Raw genomic sequence first — 7,099 nt, 5'->3', positions numbered from 1 at the left:
CATTCTAACTTCCTTTGAATTTATTACTTTCTTCACTTCTCTGTTTGTCCATATTGTTGGTTAATACACCTGTCCACCATGCTAAACTGGAGATCTCCATTAGATCGCAAACTTTAACCCTGAGGTAGAACTATCCTTCAGGCCACCAGAACTATAGACAGGTTACTTCTTACTCTACCAAGGGTCCTGCAATTCCCTCAAGAATTCCTCTAATAAGTCAGTCCTAATTGTGATTCCAGGATTTAAGGCCATAAAAGAAAAATTCCCCCAATAAGTCTCTCTCTCATTGAGCTTATTAATCATCATGGATGCCCCCTGGTGAAGTTTTCAGTTAATTCTATATCTTGATTCCAAGGAGCACAACTCTAGATCTTTTCCGCCTTTGTTCTTCCCTGTCTCACTATGATACCACCATCCATCCCCATAGTTGAACAAATCCAAATCACTATAATTGTGGTCCATTCCTTTGCCCTCTGTATGAATGAACAGGTGAGTCTTAATTTGTTCCATTTTCCACTGCCAAGTCCAAACCACATGCTTATCATAATTTACTTGAACTACTGCTAAATCCTCCAACTTCCATCGGTTCCTATCAACCCTGTTCACAAATTCCTGAAGAGATTTTTTAAAAGAATGTATGTTCTTGAAATGTTCTATTTCATCTTCCTACACTTAGAATGAAATTCAGTCTCTTTACCTTAACCTGGTTTGGTCTTTGATATCTCCACACTCACCTGATAGCCATCTCCTAGTTAATTATGGTAAAGGACTTGTTTCTCTGTCATACTCAGTTCATATTCCCAAATAAAGACCTTTCTCTTATTGGTCCCTTTACCTGCCATACTCTTCCTCTAGCTTGTCACCAAACTGCTTCTTCTCATCCTTCAAATCTCTTTTTAAACAACATCCCCACAAAGATCTTACCTGAATGTTAACTAAATAGATTTTCCTTAAAAATAAATTAAAATAAAATTTATTTATTTTTTATTTTATTATTTTTAAAGATTTTACTTATTTATTCATGAGGGACATAGAGAGAGGCAGAAACAAAGGCAGAGGGAGAAGCAGGCTCCCTGCAGAGAGCCTGATGTGAGACTCGATCCCAGGACTCTGGGATCACAACCTGAGCCAAAGGCAGATGCTCAACCACTGAGCCAAAAAATAAAAATTTAAAAATAGATTTTCCTCCCAATTATTCCATCAGCACCTTTAAAAAAATCTTAGAACTTTTCAGTCTGTATTTATTTTAAAAACACATTGAAGTATATATCTTCCCCATAAGATTATAAACTCCAAGAAGCAAAGATAATATAATATTCAGCACAGAAAATGTCTCATATAAATGCCAAATTAATATTGTGAATGAAGAGATTAATGAATTAATAACTGAAACATCTAAACACAATGCCTGTCATGTAAAGTTCTCAATAAATGATAGCATGCATATATTGAGTACATATCATTTACTTGGCATGGTGCTAAGCATAGGCTGGACTGCGATGAATAGAGTAAAATATACATTTGATGAATAGAGGTGGGGCTATAGCAGATGGCCATGTGCTCACCAAATCTCATTTCATTTCCTTCCTGGCACTTAGCTAGAATGCATTTTCCAATCTCCCATATAATCAGAACTCACCATGTGACTGAGTTCTAGACAATGGAATGCATATAGAAAGAAGTAAAATATGCCATTTCAGGCTGAGCCCATAAAATTCTCCTATTCAGTCCTTCTCTGTTTCTCTTCCTTTATGCCTGAGTAATCAAGATGACTGTGAGAATCCAAATGAGAAAAGCCTGTGCTCCTGATGACTGCATGGAGCAGCCTCCCTGACCTTTCCCTACCTAGGACTATATGAATGAGAAATCAACTTTCATTACATTAAGTCAATGAAATGTGTGATTGTTTTCAGAGCAGATGACCTACCTTTATTTATATATCTTCACAAAATCATAATCTAGTGGGATTATAATATAGTGTGATGATGTCTTACCATGTTTGTGCCTCTTTTAGTTTCAGAATATAATTGCTCCAGCATAGAGTGCTGTATTAGAACTTGTAAACCTAAGCCAAATTCACATAATAGAAATTAAATGTCATTTTATAAAATGAGGACAAATCTTACATGGAAAAATAAACCACCAAAATAGAGGATCATAGAATAGGTTAAGAGAGTGTTTTCTTTTAACTTGTTAAAACAGTCCTTTTCAGGCTGTTTCTCATTTTATGAAATTGCAATAAGAATCTGTATTATGTCTAAATCAAAACAGATTGCATAAAACAATGCATTTTTGTGCTGCTAAGTGTCACTCTTTCTCTGTGTTTTCCGATTCATTCACCTATTTGAAAGCTGAACGTATATCTGATTTGCCATTTCTAGGGACTAATTGGTACTTCCGCTAATTGCATGAGGTACAATATCAGGATAATGGCAAGTCATCTTGTTTTGGGTCATGAGGCTACTGGTACTCGGGGCTCTTTAACAAGTCTTTTCATTACTATGTAATTGCCTGTAAGTGGGTTTTTAAATTTTATTTTCAGGTATTAATTAGTACCCCCTTAAGTCAAAAAATTGGAAATGTCAAGAGTGACAGCTGTTATTTTGTTGATTGTTCACAGGTCCTTTCACTCTACCTTAATATACTCATTATCTGATTATTTCACCTGTTATTCATTTGGCACAATACAAAATTCTCATCCCTCAACCATTTCTGTGCTTGGCCCTAGTACAGGAAATGCATACAAGAGAGTTGATATTCTTAAAGTAATGAGAAAATGGAATTCCCAGGGATGCCTGGGTGGCTCAGTGGTTAAGCATCTGCCTTTGGCTCAGGGGATGATCCTGGAGTCCTGGGATCGAGTCGCACATCAGGCTCTCTGGAGCCTGCTTCTCCCTCTGCCTGTGTCTCTGCCTCTCTCTCTCTCTCTCTCTGTGTCTTTCATGAGTAAGTAAATAAAATCTTTAAAAAAGAAAATGGAATTCCCAGAGCATGAATGTCAAATTGCAAATTTTCAACGAGTCCAGGATAATCATGAAACTGAGCAATTGCCATCCTCACAAGTTTTGAAATTTCACCTTTAGGTAATGTTTGAGGCCTATCTCATTTTTCCAAAATATTTTTAAGATAATTTTGTTCTCTGTTGAAAATTTATTGATATTTTCAATCCAAGCAAAGCAATAGTATTATTTCCTTTTCCTATACATTTCTGTGGTATTCATTTACATCATTTCTTAATCAAAGGGACAATTTTTGATATGACATGGACTAAAATATCTGGTGATGTCCCGCTTAGCAAAAATTCTTAGATAAAACAAAATTTTGCAGTGATAACAAGGAAGTTTGTTTTATCCGGTTTCTGAATGTACACATCTGAAAGGACAAAGGTACTACTGCTCTTTAAATCTACCTTGATATATAATGTTACTTGAGACTTGCAAGCTTCCATTAAGAAGGGTATTCAGAGAAAATACCTCAAAGGTAAGTTATTTCATTCCAAAAGTAAGAATTATGTTAGAATGGAAAACCCTTTGAGTTAGAAAACTGAGGATTTATACTCCAGTTTCCCACACTGGGTGATGCTAGGCAAGCCATTTGACCTTCCTATTTTTATTCCTTTACCTGCAGAACTGTTCTTTTACTCACCCTATTCAATACCACACTGACAATTATTATCTTAGAACTGGTCTTTACAGTTCCTCTGTTTTTCAAAAATATCATTATTAATATGAGAAGTTACATCATATCTTGAAAACAACATCAGAAATCTAAGGCTCTCAAGAAAAGAAATTCAGTGATGTAGGTGGAAGTTTAGCAGCAGAGCATTTTTGGAGCCAAGAGAAAATAAACAGCTTGAGGAAGTAGGTTTATGAAAGGCCCTTCAATAACATGAGCTGAGGATATCTTCTGAGGACTTCTATAGGAGACTCCATTTAAACAGGGCATACCAGAGAATCTACTTTGAAATTAGAGGTATGAATTAAGGGTGCCTGTGTGGCTCAGTTGGTTGAGCTTCTGACTCTTGGTTTTGGCTCAGGTCATGATCTCAAGGTGGCAGGATCAAGCCCACTTCAGTCTCCACACTCAACATGAAGTCTGCTTGAGATTTTCTCTTTCTCTGCTCCTTCCCCTGCTCACTTGCTGTCTCTCTTACTAAAATAAGTCTTAAAAAAACAACAACAACAACAACTATGAATTAGAACCCTGTTCTGTGTCTCTGAGTCTTGATTTAGGAAAGATTTTCAACATCTGTATTACAACAAACTTTCTTTTTTAAAATTGAGGTATAATTGACATATGACATTCTATTTGTTTCTGGCATACAGCATAATGACTAGATATTAATGATATCTATATAAATATATGGCAAAATGGATACCACAAGGAATCTAGTTAACATCTAACACTCCATATAGTTACAGATTTTTTCTTGGGATGAGAACTTTTAAGATCTTCTTTCTCAGCAACTTTCAAATATGCAATACGGTGTTACTAACTATAGTTACCATGCTGTATATTACATCCCTGTGACTTCATTATTTTATAACTTGAAGTTTATACCTTTTGATGTCCTTCACCATTTCACCTACTCTGTCCCATTGCCTCTTGCAACTACCAACTGTTCTAAGTTTTGTTTTGGCCTTTTTTAAAAATTTATTTTTTGGGATCCCTGGGTGGCGCAGCGGTTTAGCGCCTGCCTTTGGCCCAGGGCTGATCCTGGAGACCCAGGATCGAATCCCACGTCGGGCTTCTGGTGTATGGAGCCTGCTTCTCCCTCTGCCTGTGTCTCTGCCTCTCTCTCTCACTGTGTGCCTATCATAAATAAAAAAAATATATATTTTTTAATTTTATTTTTTTAAATATTTTATTTATTTATTCACAGAGCAAGAGAGAGGCAGAGACACAGGCAAAGGGAGAAGCAGGCTCCATGCAGGGATCCCGATGTGGGACTCGATCCCGGGACTCCAGGATCACGACCTGAGCCGAAGCCAGATGATACTGCTTTTGGAAATTCATCAGAAGAGGCCATTTAACTATGAAGGCCAACCCCTACTTTCTGTTCCTGCAAATGGACTGGGAGAGCCATTTCTGCACAACGATGCTGCACATTGAGATATTAACGGTTCTCTTTGTTCATGTGAAAGGAAGGCAACTTTGGAGACTGGCCATTACAAACTAGAGATAGTTCTTTAAAAGAAGTTACTTTACCTAAAATGTTGGGCCTCACTCAAATACTGCAACTAGGGGCGTTTAAGGATAAAGTTTGGGGACAGGACCATGAATTGTTGACTACTTTTGTTAGCCAATGACAACATCCTGTTCTGTACTTTTGAGTTCTGAGGGAATGCATTTCATTCTTTGTGGATTCTACAGTTAAAATTTCTAAGTTCATTTTGGAGTTTTACTGTTTCTTACACTTAAGTTCACATCTGTTTTGAGTTCATTTTTGTGAGTGGTGTAAGAGTCCAATTTCATTCTTTTTCCAATATAGATATCCAGTTTTCCTAACACCAATAATTGAAATGACTACCCTTTCCCTACTGAGTATTCTTGGTTCCCTTGTCAAATATTAGTTGATCAGTTTGTGTATGGTTTTTTTTTCTGAGCTCTCAATTCTGTCCCATTGGTCTACGTGTCAGTTTTTATGCCAGTACCATACTATTTTGATTACTATAGCTCTATAAAGGAGTTTGAAATCAAGAAATGTGACATCTCCAGTTTTGTTTTTCTCAAGATAGTTTTGAATATTTAGAATCTTTTGTGAATCCCTATGAATTGTTTTTTTTCTATTTCTGTGAGAAATCCCATTGGAATTTTGATAGAAAATGCACTGAATATATATATATATATATATATATATATAGCTTTAGTTAGTTATGGACCTTTTAATTTTTGTTTTTCATTATGTACTATAAAACTAATACCTCCCATTTGGTATTAGCCCATATGACAAGCTCATATTAAGTACTCTAAAAAATATTAACTTTAAAATTCAGTGCAAACTTGTAACAGAAGTACTGTTATTTATCCATGTTTTACAGTTCAGGAAATAGAATGCTAAATTTCCATTCAACATATGTTAATATTCTTATTTTGATTAATAAAACATACTTTCAATCTCATTTTTTTGTGTGGGCTTACAAACTGACACCCACTAGGATATTTAAAAACAAAGAAATAAAAAAAAAGAAAGAAATAGCTTATCAGTAACTGTATTATGCTAAAAAATGCAAGATTTATAATTTAAGTAAAAGCTCAGTTTACTTTTCACAAAGATGGTGCCTAAAGCTGAGAAAGAAGCCCTGTACTTCACAAATTTGAAACTAAAGCAAAGGCTTTGAAGGCCAAAAACGTGATGCTGAAAGGCATCTATATCTACCAAAAAAAAAAAAAAAAAGAAGAACTAGAAGAAGAAGAAGAAGAACCACGCATTACCTACATTCCAATAGCCTAAGATACTGAGTCTTCAAAAGCAGCCCCAACATCCTCAGTAGAGTGCCCCTAGGAGAAACAAGCTTGACCACTAGGCCATCATCAAGTTCTCCCTCACCACCAAGTCAGCCATGAAGAAAACAGAAGTCAACAACACACTTGTGTTTGTTATGGATGTCAAGACCAGTAAGCAACAGACCAAACAGACTATGAAGAAGCTTTATGACATTAATGTGGCCAAAGACAACGCTCTGATTAAGCCTGATGGAGAGAAGAAGGCACATGTCTGACTCCTAATTATGATGCTCTGGATGTTGCCAACAAAAATGAGATCATTTAACCTTGAGTCCAGCTAGATAAATCTAATTTTTTTACAATAAAAACAAACAAACAAAAACCCTGTTCAATTAAGTTAAAGAAAAGTAAAATCAAAGGAAAATATCAGATTTACAAGAGTACTCCATTTAATTAAGAAATAAATATACTTAAGTGAGTTATATTGGGTTGTCAGCAAAATTTTGTTTATATTAGTTCTCAACTCTAAAGTAAAAACTAAATGGAAAGTTAACTAGGCAATTATAGAGTGAAAGATTTCTTTCAATCATCATTCAGATATTACACAATAAGCTTTTAGTGATGACTAGAAAATCCAACCAAATAAGAGAGC

The 7,099-nt window shown here is 35.5% G+C and overlaps 1 pseudogene; it reads left to right on the top strand.

The window, feature by feature from the left end:
* Positions 1-6,275: 6,275 nt before the first annotated feature.
* On the top strand, positions 6,276-6,772 carry LOC129494479 (60S ribosomal protein L23a-like; annotated as a pseudogene).
* Positions 6,773-7,099: the final 327 nt, after the last annotated feature.

Source organism: Nyctereutes procyonoides, unplaced genomic scaffold (genome assembly GCF_905146905.1).
Source record: "Nyctereutes procyonoides isolate TBG_1078 unplaced genomic scaffold, NYPRO_anot_genome, whole genome shotgun sequence".
NCBI lineage: Eukaryota > Metazoa > Chordata > Mammalia > Carnivora > Canidae > Nyctereutes > Nyctereutes procyonoides.
This window is presented reverse-complemented; position numbering and strand designations above follow the sequence as displayed.